The following is a 17,460-nucleotide window of genomic DNA, read 5'->3' on the forward strand; positions in this document are numbered from 1 at the left end:
TTTGTGTATAAACAGAATGCCTCAACCAGTTTCAAGTAAATCAGTAAAAAAAGTATGAAGGTATTAAAATAAAAAAGTGCGGTATATTTAACAAATTTTAGATGTGAAGCACCTTGCGAGGATTCCGGAAATCAGTCCACGATGAATAATCCCCTGCATGATTTTTTAAATAGTTTGACATCTACAATAAGACAAATATTCATTTCGTAGAAGCGCTTTCATACTTGATGCTGACTCGGTTAGAAAAAAAACGAACTCCCAGTTAGTGAATATTGTTGAACTTGAAGGTCGAGAATACATGTCCAACATCTTCAAGCTAATAGAGTGATTTGAATTTTGTCAAAGTCGCAAAGTACAATGCTTTCTTTTTGATTCATTAATTCCTGGGAAGATAAATATTGGCGACTAATTATTACCAACATTTGTCTCCGCGTTACCTGATGCGTTGGTCGAAAAATATTCCGATATTTATTTAAAATTAGTCAATGAAAACTTTTACAAACAATTAACATATCTTGCTCAATATTCGAAAAACGTACAGTATTGCTACTTTTCGCTGTGAATCTCGAAATTAGCAGGGTCAGTTCATCGTAAACAACTGATTACAACAGGCGATAAAATCGTAAATATATATAATGTCACATTCTGAGGGACCACCCGTGAAAAATGCAGATTAAGGTAATAAACATATGTTTAGCGATTACATACGCCAATGAGCAAGTTGAACCACCTTAATACCAGGTTAAAAAAAACGCCTATTCTGAGTTAAACTCCGATTCGAGAAATCATATATTCTATCATCACCCTACCATACCCTCAGTTTATCTACAAATAAGAATACTTGGTCAAACAATTTAGATTTTAAACAGCGAACCGTGCTGTAAATGTAAGAGGTGATTCAGTCGAACCAGCATTCGCCCTACACCCATAGTTTTCCATAGAACTACGCATTCTTGTCGCCTCTTTTCTTCTCGAGTTAATTACAAAAACATCCAAACTTTGTGCTAATTGGTCCTTCATTTTTGGAATCATGAGTCAGCAAAATTAAGGGCGAGCAACATGCGCCATCTTGCGAAAATACTCTTCCTAATAAACTTTTCTCTAAATATACCGCCAACAACAACAATTTATCAAAACTATTCACGCGCAAACTTCGTGCACACAATGAGTATATCCACACACATATATGTATTCATTCTCCTTGACGCACACGTTAAATATTTGTTGACAGGGAAAACTCTCCTGAGGTCAAGGGTCGGATAAACATCCATTGCACCACAATGAGTGGATTATGATTGCACTGTCAGAACTCATGATATACCGTACACATGACCACTGTGAAGCTAGCAGCACTTTCAGCCAGAATATTTTTACACATTGAATATAGGTTCCACGCGCATATAGTGTTCACTTATAGGTAAATATGAAAATTGAAAATGCTGATCAAAATATAATATTGTCACGAAAAAAGATGAAAATTCTTTAAACTGAATGAATACATTAAATTTAACAAGAAAATAGTGTTCAAAAAAAGACTAACTGAGCGAAAAATGAATTTTCAGGTATTCCGCAAATACAAAGTTTCGAAAAATTATCCTTTTCGGAACCTCGATTCCTCGAAAACCGCCAATAAAGGCAGCACCACGACACATTCAGAGAAAAGCAGATACCATATAAATTCAATTTTTCTATAACAGAACAGTAGCAGTACGTTTTGGCTTGACCATATATATTACCAAACATATCGTGTAATCTAAATTTTAATAACGGCATGGACGTAACAAATTTAAAATTGATTTTGTATTTCAACTAAATTTGCTAGATAATGGATAAAATATCATTTTCTTTTTGTCACACATTAATACTGTACATCTTTTAAACTTGGAATACGTTGCGGGAAGTATAAAACAGCAAAAAATCATTTGCGACTCCTAGTGGATTCTGTCCTGGATTACAAAAAATTATCGTTTTTAAAATGGCGATTTTTCGAAAACCGCCAATAAAGGCAGCACTACGACATATTCGGATAAAAGCACATACATTATAGATTCGATTTTATTATGCCAGAACAGTAGCAGCACGTTTTGACTTGGCCATATATAATACCAAAAATAGCGTATATTCCTCGATTTTTAAAACAAAGGTACGTAACATATTAAAAAAGGGTTTGTATTTCAACTAAAGTTGCAGGATAATTGATCAAATATCTTTTTCTCTTTGTCGCACATCAATACTGTACGTCTATTAAAGTTAGAATAAGTTTCAGAAAGTATAAAGTAATAATAAAAATTTTGCGCACCCCCTTGAATTAGTTTGAGAATTTCGAAAATTATCGTTTTTGGATTAGTGATTTCTCAAAAACCGCCAATAAAGGCAGCATCACGACACATTCAGAGAAAAGCACATACCTTATAGATTCAATTTTATTATGTCAGAACGGTAGCAGAACGTTTTGACTTGGCCATATATAATACCAAACATAGCGTATACTCTTCAATTGTATGAACAATGTGGACGAAACAAATTTAAAAAGGAATTGTATGTCAACTAAATTTGCTGAACAATTGATAAAATATATATTTTTCTCTTTGTCACACATTAATACTGTACGTCTATTAAACTTAGAATGAGTTGCAGAAGAAAAGTATAAAATACCAAAAAAATATTTTACGCCCTCTCGTGGATTCTTTTCAAAATTTCGAAAAATTATCGATTTTGGAAGGGGAATTTCTCGAAAACCGCCAATAAAGGCAGCACTACGACACATTCGGAAAAAGTATATACCCTATAGATTTGATTTCACTATAACAAAACAGTGGCAGCATGTTTTGACTCGGCTACATATAATACCAAAATAGCGTGTATTCTCAGTTTTATAAACATTGTCGACGTAACAAATTTAATAGGGATTTGTATTTCAACTGAAGCTGCTGGAAAATTGATCAAATATATTTTTCTCTTTGTCACAAATGAATACTGTACGTTTATTAAACTAAGAATTAATTGGGAAAGTTTAAAATAAAAAAAAAAACATTTTACGCTCTCTCTAATGGGTTCTTTTCTGAATTCCGAAAAATAATCGTTTTTGAAAGGGCGATTTCTCGAAAACCGCCAATAAAGGCAGCACTACGACACATTCGGAAAAAAGCAAATACCTTTTAAATTCGACTTCACTATACCATAACAGTAGCAGCACGTTTTGACTTGGCCATTTATAATACCAAACATAGCGTATATCTCAAATATTTGAATAGCGTAGATGTTCACATATTTTGAAAAGGTTTGGTATTTCAAATAAACTCACCTAATATCGTAATATTCCGTTTTCTTACTTTTTCAAACACCGATACTGTGTGTTAATTAAACTTGGAATAAGATGCAAATTGTATGAAAAAGTGAAAAATGTCTTACAACCTATATATAATTTTTCAATTTCCCAAGCATGCCGTTTTTGGAGTGACGATTTCTCGGACAATGGCCAATAAAGGCAGCAATACGACACTTTTGGAGAATAGCAGATACGTTAAAGATTTGATTTCACCAAACCAGAACAGTAGCAGCACGTTTTGATCTGGCCATATTTAATACTAAACATAGCATATCATTTTCAATTTTATCAACTATGTATATGTAACATATTTAAAAACGGTTAAGTATTTCAACTAAATTTCATCAAACACTTTTCTCTCTTGGTCATACATCAAAACTGTACGTTCATTAAACTTGAAATTAGTGTGCAAATTTTAAGATGCCAAAAAATGATTTGCCCTCTAGTGGAGCCTTTTCGGAATTTCGAAAAATTATCGTTTTTGAAAGAGCGATTTCTCAAAAACCGCCAATAAAGGCAGCACTACGACACATTCGGAGTAAAGCAGATACCTTATAGATTTGATTTCATTATGTCAGAACAGTAGCAGCACGTTTTGACTTGGTCATATATGATACCAAACATAGTGTGTATTCAAAATGTTATAAACAATGCAGACGTAACATATTTAAAAACCGTTTGGTATTTCAACTAAATTTACTAGATAATTTATCAAACATCATTTTCTTTTGGTATACATACATACTGTACGTCCATTAAACTTGGAAGGAGTTGCGTAAAGTAGGAAATACCGAAAAAATAATTTTACGCCCTCTTGTGGATTTTTTTTGGAATTTCAAAATAATATCGTTTTTAAAAGGGCGATTTCTCAAAAATTGCCAATAAAGGCAGCACTACGACACATTCGGAGAAAAGCAGATATCTTATATATTTGATTTCATTATGTCAGAACAGTAGCAGCAAGTTTTGACTTGGCCATATATAATACCAAACATAGTGTGTATTCAAAAAGTTAAAAACAATGCAGACGTAACATATTCAAAAAACGTTTGGTATTTCAACTAAATTTCCTAGATGATTTATCAAACATCTTTTTCTCTTTGACATACATATATACTATACGTTCATTAAACTTGGAATAAGTTGCGGAAAGTATAAAATACCAAAAAGCATTTTACGTCCTTTTGTGAATTATTTTCAAAATTTCAAAAAATTATCGTTATTGAAATAGCGATTTCTCGAAAACCGCCAATAAAGGCAGCATTGCGACACATTTGGAGAGAAGCAGATACCTTATAGATTCGATTTTAATAAGTCAGAACAGTAGCAGCACGTTTTGACTTGGCCATATATAATTCCAAACATAGCGTATATTTTCAATTTCATTAAAAAATGTAGATGTGACATATTTAAAATCGGTTTGGTATTTCAACTAAATTTACTGGAAAATTCATCAAATACTTTCTTCTCTTGGGTATACAACAAAACTGTACGTTCATTAAACTTGGAATTAGTGTGCAAATCTTAAAATGTCAAAAAATGATTTGACGGGCTCTTGTGGATCCTTTTCGGAATTTCGAAAAATTATCGTTTTTGAAAGGGCGATTTCTCAAAAACCGCCAATAAAGGCAGCACTACGACACAGTCGGAGTAAAGCAGATACCTTATAGATTTGATTTCATTGTGTCAGAACAGTAGCAGCACGTTTTGACTTGGCCATATATAATACCAAACATAGTGTGTATTCAAAAAGTTATAAACAATGCAGACGTAACATATTCAAAAAACGATTGGTATTTCAACTAAATTTCCTAGATAATTTATCAAACATCTTTTTCTCTTGAACATACATATATACTATACGTTCATTAAACTTGGAATAAGTTGCGGAAAGTATAAAATACCAAAAAGCATTTAACGTCCTTTTGTGAATTATTTTCAAAATTTCAAAAAATTATCGTTATTGAAATAGCGATTTCTCGAAAACCGCCAATAAAGGCAGCATTGCGACACATTTGGAGAGAAGCAGATACCTTCTAGATTCGATTTTAATAAGTCAGAACAGTAGCAGCACGTTTTGACTTGGCCATATATAATTCCAAACATAGCGTATATTTTCAATTTTATTAAAAAATGTAGATGTGACATATTTAAAATCGGTTTGGTATTTCAACTAAATTTACTGGAAAATTCATCAAATACTTTCTTCTCTTGGGTATACAACAAAACTGTACGTTCATTAAACTTGGAATTAGTGTGCAAATCTTAAAATGCCAAAAAATGATTTGACGCGCTCTTGTGGATCCTTTTCGGAATTTCGAAAAATTATCGTTTTTGAAAGGGCGATTTCTCAAAAACCGCCAATAAAGGCAGCACTGCGACACAGTCGGAGTAAAGCAGATACCTTATAGATTTGATTTCATTGTGTCACAACAGTAGCAGCACGTTTTGACTTGGCCATATATAATACCAAACATAGCGTGTATTCAAACTTTTATAAACAATGCAGACGTAACATATTTAAAAACGGTTTGGTATTTCAACTAAATTTCCTAGATAATTTATCAAACATCTTTTTCTTTTGGACATACATATATACTGTACCTCCATTGAACTTGGAATGAGTTGCGGAAAGTATGAAATAACGGAAAATCATGTTTCGCCTTCTTGTTGATTATTTTCAAATTTTCGAAAAATTATCGTTTTTGAAATAGCGATTTCTCAAAAACCGCCAATAAAGGCAGCACTACGACACATTCGGAGAAAAGCAGATACCTTATAGATTCGATTTTATTATGTCAGAACAGTAGCAGCACGTTTTGACTTGGCCATATATAATACCAAACATAGCGTATAATTTTCAATTTTATCAACTATTTAGATGTAACATATTTAAAAACGGTTAGGTGTTTCAACTTAATTTACTGGATAATTCATCAAACACTTTTCTCTCTTGGTCATACATCAAAACTGTATGTTCATTAAACTTGGAATTATTGTGCAAATCCTAAAATGCCAAAAAATGATTTGACGCCCTCTTGTGGATTATTTTCGGAATTTCGAAAAATTATCGTTTCTGAAAGGGTGATTTCCCAAAAACCGCCAATAAAGGCATCACTACGACACATTCGGAGTAAAGCAGATACATTATAGATATGATTTCATTATGTCAGAACAGTAGCAGCACGTTTTGACTTGGTCATACATAATACCAAACGTAGCGTGTATTTAAATTTTTATAAACAATGCAGACGTAAGATATTTAAAAACGGTTTGATATTTCAACTAAATTTTCTAGATAATTTATCAAACATCTTTTTCTCTTGGACATACATATATATTATTCGTTCATTAAACTTGGAATAAGTTACGGAAAGTATAAAATACCAAAAAGCATTTTACGTCCTTTTGTGGATTATTTTCAAAATTTCAAAAAATTATCGTTTTTGAAAAGGCGATTTCTCAAAAACCGCCAATAAAGGCATCACTACGACACATTCGGAGTAAAGCAGATACCTTATAGATTTGATTTCATTATGTCAGAACAGTAGCAGCACGTTTTGACTTGGTCAAATATAATACCAAACATAGCGTGTATTCAAACTTTTATAAACAATGCAGACGTAACATATTTAAAAACGGTTTGGTATTTCAAATAAATTTCCTAGATAATTTATCAAACATCTTTTTCTCTTTGACATACATATATACTATACGTTCATTAAACTTGGAATAAGTTGCGGAAAGTATAAAATACCAAAAAGCATTTTACGTCCTCTTGTGGATTATTTTCAAAATTTCAAAAAATTATCGATATTGAAATAGCGATTTCTCGAAAACCGCCAATAAAGGCAGCATTACGACACATTTGGAGAGAAGCAGATACCTTATAGATTCGATTTTAATAAGTCAGAACAGTAGCAGCACGTTTTGACCTGGCCATATATAATTCCAAACATAGCGTATATTTTCAATTTTATTAAAAAATGTAGATGTGACATATTTAAAAACGGTTTGGTATTTCAACTAAATTTACTGGAAAATTCATCAAATACTTTCCTCTCTTGGGTATACAACAAAACTGTACGTTCATTAAACTTGGAATTAGTGTGCAAATCTTAAAATGCCAAAAATGATTTGACGCCCTCTTGTGGATTCTTTTCGGAATTTCGAAAAATTATCGTTTTTGAAAGCGCGATTTCTCAAAAACCGCCAATAAAGGCAGCACTACGACACATTCGGAGTGAAGCAGATACCTTATAGATTTGATTTCATTATGTCAGAACAGTAGCAGCACGTTTTGACTTGGCCATATATAATTTTATCAACTGTGTAGATGTAACATATTTAAAAACGGTTAGGTATTTCAACTTAATTTACTGGATAATTCACCAAACACTTTTCTCTCTTGGTCATACATCAAAACTGTATGTTCATTAAACTTGGAATAAGACGGCGAATCCTAAAATAACAAAAAATGATTTGACGCTCTCTTGTGGTGTTTTTTTGAAGTTTTGAAAAAATATCGTTTTTAAAAGGGCGATTTCTCAAAAACCGCCAATAAAGGCAGCACTACGACACATTCGGAGAAAAGAAAATACCATATAGATTTCATTTCATTATGTCAGAACAACAGCAGCACGTTTTTACTTGGCCATATATAATACCAAATATAACGTGTATTTACAATTTTATAAACAATGTACACGTAACATATTGTAAAAAGATTTTGTATTTTAACTAAATTTACTGGATAATTCATCAAACATCTTTTTTTTTGGTCGTACACCAATAATGAACGTTTCTTAAACTTGGAATAAGTTGCAAATTGTATAAAACAACAAAAAAATGACTTACGCCCCATAGTAATTTTGTTTAATATCTCGAACATACCGTTTTTGGAGTGGCGATTTCCACAAAACCGCCAATAAAGGCAGCACTACGACACATTCGAAGAAAAGCAGATACTCCATAGATTTTGTTGAAATACCAAACCATTTTTAAATATGTTACGTCTGCATTGTTTATAAAAGTTTGAATACACGCTATGTTTGGTATTATATATGGCGAAGCCAAAACGTGCTGCTACTGTTCTGACATAATGAAATCAAATCTATAAGGTATCTGCTTTACTCCGAATGTGTCGTAGTGCTGCCTTTATTGGCGGTTTTTGAGAAATCGCTCTTTCAAAAACGATAATTTTTCGAAATTCTGAAAAGCATCCACAAGAGGGCGTCAAATCATTTTTGGCATTTTAAGATTTGCACACTAATTCCAAGTTTAATGAACGTACAGTTTTGTTGTATACCCAAGTAAAGAAAGTATTTGATGAATTTTCCAGTAAAATTTAGTTGAAATACCAAACCCTTTTTAAATATGTCACATCTACATTTTTTAATAAAATTGAAAATATACGCTATGTTTGGAATTATATATGGCCTAGTCAAAACGTGCTGCTCCTGTTCTGACATATTAATATCGAATCTATAAGGTATCTGCTTCTCTCCAAATGTGTCGTAGTGCTGCCTTTATTGGCGGTTTCCGAGAAATCGCTATTTCAATTACGATAATTTTTTGAAATTTTGAAAATAATCCACAAGAGGACGTAAAATGCTTTTTGGTATTTTATACTTTCCGCAACTTATTCTAAGTTTAATGAACGTATAGTATATATGTATGTCCAAGAGAAAAAGATGTTTGATAAATTATCTAGGAAATTTATTTGAAATACCAAACCGTTTTTAAATATGTTACGTCTGCATTGTTTATAAAAGTTTGAATACACGCTATGTTTGGTATTATATATGGCCAAGTTAAAACGTGCTGCTACTGTTCTGACATAATGAAATCAAATCGATAAGGTACCTGCTTTACTCCGAATGTGTCGTAGTGTTGCCTTTATTGGCGGTTTTTGAGAAATCGCCCTTTCAAAAACGATATTTTTTTTAAAACTTCGAAAAAAATCCACAAGAGGGCGTCAAATCATTTTTTGTTATTTTAGGATTCGCCGTCTTATTCCAAGTTCAATGAACATACAGTTTTGATGTATACCCAAGAGAGAAAAGTGTTTGATGAATTATCCAGTAAATTAAGTTGAAATACCTAACCGTTTTTAAACATGTTACATCTACATAGTTGATAAAATTGAAAATTATACGCTATGTTTGGTATTATATATGGCCAAGTCAAAACGTGCTGCTACTGTTCTGACATAATGAAATCAAATCTATAAGGTATCTGCTTTACTCCGAATGTGTCGTAGTGCTGTCTTTATTGGCGGTTTTTGAGAAATCACCCTTACAAAAACGATAATTTTTCGAAATTCCGAAAAGGATCCACAAGGAGCGTCAAATCATTTTTTGACATTTTAAGATTTGCACACTAATTCCAAGTTTAATGAACGTACAGTTTTGTTGTATACCCAAGAGAAGAAAGTATTTGATGAATTTTCCAGTAAATTTAGTTGAAATACCAAACCGTTTTTAAATATGTCACATCTACATTTTTTAATAAAATTGAAAATATACGCTATGTTTGGAATTATATATGGTCAAGTCAAAACGTGCTGCTACTGTTTTGACATATTAAAATAGAATCTATAAGGTATCTGCTTTTCTCCAAATGTGTCGTAATGCTGCCTTTATTGGCGGTTTTCGAGAAATCGCTATTTCAATAACGATAATTTTTTGAAATTTTGAAAATAATCCACAAAAGGACGTAAAATGCTTTTTGGTATTTTATACTTTCCGCAACTTATTCCAAGTTTAATGAACGTATAGTATATATGTATGTCCAGGAGAAAAAGATGTTTGATAAATTATCTAGGAAATTTATTTGAAATACCAAACCGTTTTTAATTATTTTACGACTGCATTGTTTATAAAAGTTTGAATACACGCTATGTTTGGTATTAGATATGGCCGAGTCAAAACGTGCTGCTACTGTTCTGACATAATAAAATCAAATCTATTAGGTATCTGCTTTACTCCGAATGTGTCGTAGTGTTGCCTTTATTGGCGGTTTTCGAGAAATCGCTATTTCAATTACCATAATTTTTTGGAATTTTGAAAGTAATCCACAAGAGGACGTAAAATGCTTTTTGGTATTTTATACTTTCCGCAACCTTTTTCCAAGTTTAATGAACGAATAGTATATATATATGTCCAAGAGAAAAAGATGTTTGATAAATTATCTAGAAAATTTAGTTGAAATATCAAACCGCTTTTAAATATGTTACGTCTGCATTTTTTATAACAGTTTAAATACACGCTATGTTTGGTATTATATATGACCAAGTCAAAACGTGCTGCTACTGTTCTGACATAATGAAATCAAATCTATAAGGTATCTGCTTTACTCCGAATGTGTCGTAGTGATGCCTTTCTTGGCGGTTTTTGAGAAATCGCCTTTTCAAAAACGATAATTTTTTGAAATTTTGAAAATAATCCACAAGAGGACGTAAAATGCTTTTTAGTATTTTATACTTTCCGTAACTTATTCCAAGTTTATTGAACGAATAGTATATATGTATGTCAAAGAGAAAAAGATGTTTGATAAATTATCTAGAAAATTTAGTTGAAATAGCAAACCGTTTTTAAATATGTTACGTCTGCATTGTTTATAACAGTTTGAATACACGCTATGTTTGGTATTATATATGGCCAAGTCAAAACGTGCTGCTACTGTTCTGACATAATGAAATCAAATCTATAAGGTATCTGCTTTACTCCGAATGTGTCGTAGTGATGCCTTTATTGGCGGTTTTTGAGAAATCGCCTTTTCAAAAACGATAATTTTTCGAAATTCCGAAAATAATCCACAAGAGGGCGTCAAATCATTTTTTGGCATTTTAGGATTTGCACAATAATTCCAAGTTTAATGAACATACTGTTTTGATGTATGACCAAGAGAGAAAAGTGTTTGATGAATTATCCAGTAAATTAAATTGAAATACCTAACCTTTTTCAAATATGTTACATATACATGGTTGATAAAATTAAAAATTATACGCTATGTTTGGTATTATATATGGCCAACTCAAAACGTGCTGCTACTGTTCTGACTTATTAAAATCGAATCTATAAGGTATCTGCTTCTCTCCAAATGTGTCGTAGTGCTGCCTTTATTGGCGGTTTCCGAGAAATCGCTATTTCAATTACGATAATTTTTTGAAATTTTGAAAAAAATCCACAAGAGGACGTAAATTGCTTTTTGGTATTTTATACTTTCCGCAACTTATTCCAAGTTTAATGAACGTATAGTATATATGTATGTCCAAGAGAAAAATATGTTTGATAAATTATCTAGGAAATTTATTTGAAATACCAAACCGTTTTTAAATATGTTACGTCTGCATTGTTTATAAAAGTTTGAATACACGCTATGTTTGGTATTATATATGGCCAAGTCAAAACGTGCTGCTACTGTTCTGACATAATAAAATAAAATCTATAAGGTATCTGCTTTACTCCGAATGTGTCGTAGTGATGCCTTTATTGGCGGTTTTTGAGAAATCGCCTTTTCTAAAACGATAATTTTTCGAAATTCCGAAAATAATCCACAAGAGGGCGTCAAATCATTTTTTGGCATTTTAGGATTTGCACAATAATTCCAAGTTTAATGAACATACTGTTTTGATGTATGACCAAGAGAGAAAAGTGTTTGATGAATTATCCAGTAAATTAAGTTGAAATACCTAACCGTTTTTAAATATGTTACATATACATGGTTGATAAAATTAAAAATTATACGCTATGTTTGGTATTATATATGACCAACTCAAAACGTGCTGCTACTGTTCTGACTTATTAAAATCGAATCTATAAGGTATCTGCTTCTCTCCAAATGTGTCGTAGTGCTGCCTTTATTGGCGGTTTCCGAGAAATCGCTATTTCAATTACGATAATTTTTTGAAATTTTGAAAAAAATCCATAAGAGGACGTAAAATGCTTTTTGGTAATTTATACTTTCCGCAACTTATTCCAAGTTTAATGAACGTATAGTATATATGTATGTCCAAGAGAAAAAGATGTTTGATAAATTATCTAGGAAATTTATTTGAAATACCAAACCGTTTTTAAATATGTTACGTCTGCATTGTTTATAAAAGTTTGAATACACGCTATGTTTGGTATTATATATGGCCAAGTCAAAACGTGCTGCTACTGTTCTGGCATACTAAAATCAAATCTATTAGGTATCTGCTTTACTCCGAATGTGTCGTAGTGCTGCCTTTATTGGCGGTTTTTGAGAAATCGCCCTTTTCAAAAACGATAATTTTTCGAAATTCCGAAAAGGATCCACAAGAGGGCGTCAAATCATTTTTTGGCATTTTAACATTTGCACATTAATTCCAAGTTTAATAAACGTACAGTTTTGTTGTATACCCAAGAGAAGAAAGTATTTGATGAATTTTCCAGTAAATTTAGTTGAAATACCAAACCGTTTTTAAATATGTCACATCCACATTTTTTCAATGAAATTAAAAATATACGCTATGTTTGGAATTATATTTGGCCAAGTCAAAACGTGCTGCTACTGTTCTGACATATTAAAATCGAATCTATAGGGTATCTGCTTTTCTTCGAATGTGTCGTAGTGCTGCCTTTATTGGCGGTTTTTGAGAAATTGCCCTTTCGAAAACGATAACTTTGTGAAATTTATCAAAGAATCCACAAGAGGGCGTAAATTTTTTTTCAGTATTTCAGACTTTACTCAACTTATTCTAAGTTTAATGAAGTGCATTATTGTTGTGTGACAAAGAGAAAAATATCTTCTTTGATGAACTATCCAGTAATTTTAATTGAAATACAAAATCAGTTTCAAATTTGTTGTATATACATTGTTTTAAAAATTGAAGAATATACGCTATGTTTAGTATTATATATGGTCAAGTCAAAACGTGCTGAGACTGTTCTGACATATTGAAATCGAATCTTTGAGGTTTCTACTTTTCACCAATGGTGTTGCAATGCTGCCTTTATTGGAGGTTTTCATGAAACGACCATGTTACACGACGAAAATTCAGTCATTTTTAAACATCTCTCAAAGAATTATAAAAAAATTTTGTGCACTGTAACAGTCGCTTTAGCTTGTTTACCATATATTAACAATACGTGGAGTGTAGTTAATGATTGTTTTGCTTTAATTGCTATTGTGAAAATAATCAAAATATACACTTTCTTATAAAAATCATTGGGAACATTTAATTTTACGCGTGGGTATTTTCTGCGATTCTGTCAGTCACAATTTCGTGTTTTGCTGCTAGCTTCACAGAGGTGTACACATGGCTTCAAAAGTAATGGATTTACATATAGGCTATATATTCATTTATTTATAGGCTGGTACCGGTATATTAGCAGATGTAATTCAGTGTGTTTTAGATGCCTAAAGTGTGAACGATGTGGGGTGGATATAAGTTCAGAGGTTGGTAATATTTCTCTCTTACAGTCTTAAGGCAAAGCCCAAATCCAGAAATCTGAGTAATAAGTAGGCCTACCGGTACTGATGTACGGGACCGGTACGGTAGATTAAAACAGATTATGAAATCAGGAGAGCAAACAAAACCCTAGATAAGGTTTAAAACGTACAGATTATAGGGTCTAGTATAGTTTAGTACCACAAGTACTTCCATTGGGCGTAGCATACGGTAACTGCATAATGAATTTTGCATATGTTATTCATTCCTAACCCCTACCTGACCATGCTATCAAAAAATTACGTCACCATCGCAGCATAGGGCTTGCCAAAGTATAATTAACATCGCCTGAAATGGCATATGCGCCGCCGATAAGGAATTCGCTAACGCCGGCGATCTCTCTCCTATCGTGATCGTTGTGGCGAGCTAACGAGAGAAATAGCTTGCTCGATTTCGGGTGATCGTCTGCGCGTTTTGGACGACCATCCGCATACTTTGGTGGGCCTTATTACGCCACTGTGACGTCGAAATGACGTAATTTTTCAGTGACGTAGATAGGTGGGGGTTAGGATTAACATATGCAAAAATTGTTGAGTCAGGTCAACTAGAAGTACGTGTGGTACTAAACTATACCAGACCCCAGATTATATACGGTACCGGTATATAAGATGGAGGGTTTTGCTAAGACTGCAAGAAGAAGTGACCTCTGTAGGTTTTCACTCACCTAAAATTATTTCACATTCGCACACACACACAACCACAGAGAAATTGTTTAAGTAAAATAGAAAACATGATAACCTTAGGCCTGTAGGCAGTTAGTGTAAACTACACATTAAACAAAAATACCGGTCTTACTACTTACTGAATACAGCGCGAAACACCGCAAAGAGCGCAAAACAGCGCGAAACAGCGCAAAACAGAGGGAAACAGCGCAAAACAGTGTGGAAACAGCGCGAAAGAGCGCAAAACAGAGGGAAACAGTGTGAGGCAGAAAAAAAATTTGCAATGAGTTCGGGGCACCTTGTTTTGAGTTGGAGTACCACGGCAGCAAATTAAAAACACAAACCAACGTATGTAGCCAGTAATGCTGTAATGGCAGGTCTGCCCCTGCTGGAGACACATTTTGGGTACCATAATTTAGGACATTTTTCATATGGATATGGTTGGCTTGGGTCTCATGTAGTTTCTTACCTAACATACTTCTAGTGGGTGTAACATGACAATTTTTTTACATATCAATCCTAACCCCCACCTGACCACACCATCCAAAAATTACGTCACTACAACGTCACAGTGACGTAATAGAGCCCTTCAAACTATGCGAACTGTCATCCAAGACGCGCAGACGAGAACCCGAAATCGAACAGCCATTTCTCTCGTTTTCTCGTCGCAACGATCCCGATAGGAGAGAGGTCGTTGACGTCAGTCAGTTCTTTATCGTCGGCGCCGATGCTATTTCGGGCGATCGTACGAGTATTTGGCAAGCTCTATGACGTGATTGTGACGTCATAGTGACGTAATTTTTGGATGGCGTAGTCAGGTGAGGGTTAGGATTGGCATGTCAAAAAATTGTTATGCTACGCCTACTAGAAGTTCGTTAGGTACGAAACTACACGAGACCCGTTGGCTTTAGGGTTAGGTAAAAAGGGACCTCCAGAAGTATGTGCACCAAGATGGCGCACAACCTGAAAATAGTATGTGTGTGTGTGTGTGTGTGTAGCGGATTCAGGTTGTGCGACATATTGCTGCACATACTTCTGGAGCACCAAAAAGGTAGATAAAATTTCGCATGATGACCTATAATCCGGTACATAACCTTGTAAATATGCCGGAAATAGCGCCATAAAACCATGGCGAGAGGCGCCGTGGTTCTTTCGTGGCAGGAGGTGGTAATGACTGCGTCTCCTGTTTTGCGCTGTTTCCCTCTGTTTTGCGCTGGTTTCCTTCTGTTTCGCGCTGTTTTGCGGTGTTTCGCGCTGTATTCAGTAAGTAGTAAGACCCCAAAAATACTAAAAAATGGAAAAAATTATTTGGCACACCATACCGGTACTGTATTGATAATTTTGTAAGTTGCCACTGCCAAATTTATCGATCTTCTAATCCTGTCGGAGAATCTCCTATTTCTGTATTTGGACTAAATAGACTAAAATAGATAGACTAAATAGACTTGAAATATGGACAAGATATACCGGTAATGATGTTTATCATTTTCTGATTTTATTAAAAATTGAAATAAAGGCAGAAAGGTCTTGATTTATTTACAGGATTACAGATTAAGTTATTTATTGATTGGGATGAAATACATACCTCAGTATCCAATTCATTTGGGTCTGATGCAGTTGAGTGGCACATGTTTTTTTTCCGCGAAATGAAAATAAATTTCTATTTTATGTTCTTCTAGTTGGCATGGCTCAACAATTTTTGCATATGTCATTCCTAACCCACATCTGACTACGTCATCCAAAAATTATGTCACAGTGACACAACAATATGGTCTGCTAAAATATACAGATTGCCGTACAAAACGTGCAGACAAATGAGACAATCAACCGAAATTGAACAAGCTCTTGCTTTCTCGCCGTAACAATCCCATTATGAGTGAGATCGCTGGCGTTGGTGAGTTTGTTATCATCAGTGCAGCTTCCATTCCAGGCTATCATAGCAATACTTTCACAAGCTCTATGACGTATTTGTGACATTGTACTTTAGTAACATAATTTTTGGATGATGAGATGGGGGTTAAGAATAACAAAAGCATGAATTTATTTATGTTTGTGCTGCGCCCACCAGAGGTACTTAGATTTTCATGTAAATAGGTCAGAGATTTCAGCAGGAAAAACATTTTTAGATCATCCTCTAAAAAAGGGAATGTCTTTTGTTTTCTAAAGCATGCTATACATCAGTGTTCACTATTAGCGCACTTTTTTGCGAAAAGTGCGAAGCACTTTGGCAACTTTTTTTAGGGACCGCGAAATAGCACTTTTTTCCGATTTTGAAGAGAAATAGCACTTTTTTCTGATTTTGAAAGGAAAAAAATTCAAAATTGAAAAATATGTTTATGTGAGTCTTAAGTTGTCAAATAAGTAACATACCGGTACCAGTACTTTTGTAACTCAATTCTGCATATCATAACGATATTTACCGGAATTCTAACCTATGAGATGCAGACATAGAAGATAAAGCTTTTGCATTAACCTCAAAATTCTTGTTAATGATATGATTATTATACAAGCACGCGTATTACGCTTCTCCCGCAAAACGCTCCAACGGCGTAATCGCGGTGAGTTTCTTTGAACGAGAGCGTGGTCATGTGACATCCACGAATTGCCACAAAATGAAACGATTTTCTGGTGCAAGTTTGACGGGCCTTTGTTCCCTTCTTAAGAGATTTTACTGGATTTAGAAAGTTCTGAAACCCGACACCACATTATTTAGTAATATAATGTTCGCTTATGCAGTTATTTTTTGAACTAGAAGAAACTTTGCAAAATCATCAAATTCACAAAACACATATCATATGCCTTATTAACAGCCATTGCATTGTGACCAGGAATGTTAAAAGCACGTGTCATTTTGCGACATTGCATCCATTTCTCATTGATATGCGAGGTTATGATATTAATGTCCAGAATATTTGTGACCGTAACACAATTAAAACCGACAGACTTTTGTCATTACCATATCTTATCTTTATTATTTAGCGCTGATAATGATA

The sequence above is a fragment of the Styela clava genome, chromosome 2, assembly GCF_964204865.1.
Source record: "Styela clava chromosome 2, kaStyClav1.hap1.2, whole genome shotgun sequence".
Taxonomy (NCBI): Eukaryota; Metazoa; Chordata; class Ascidiacea; order Stolidobranchia; family Styelidae; genus Styela; species Styela clava.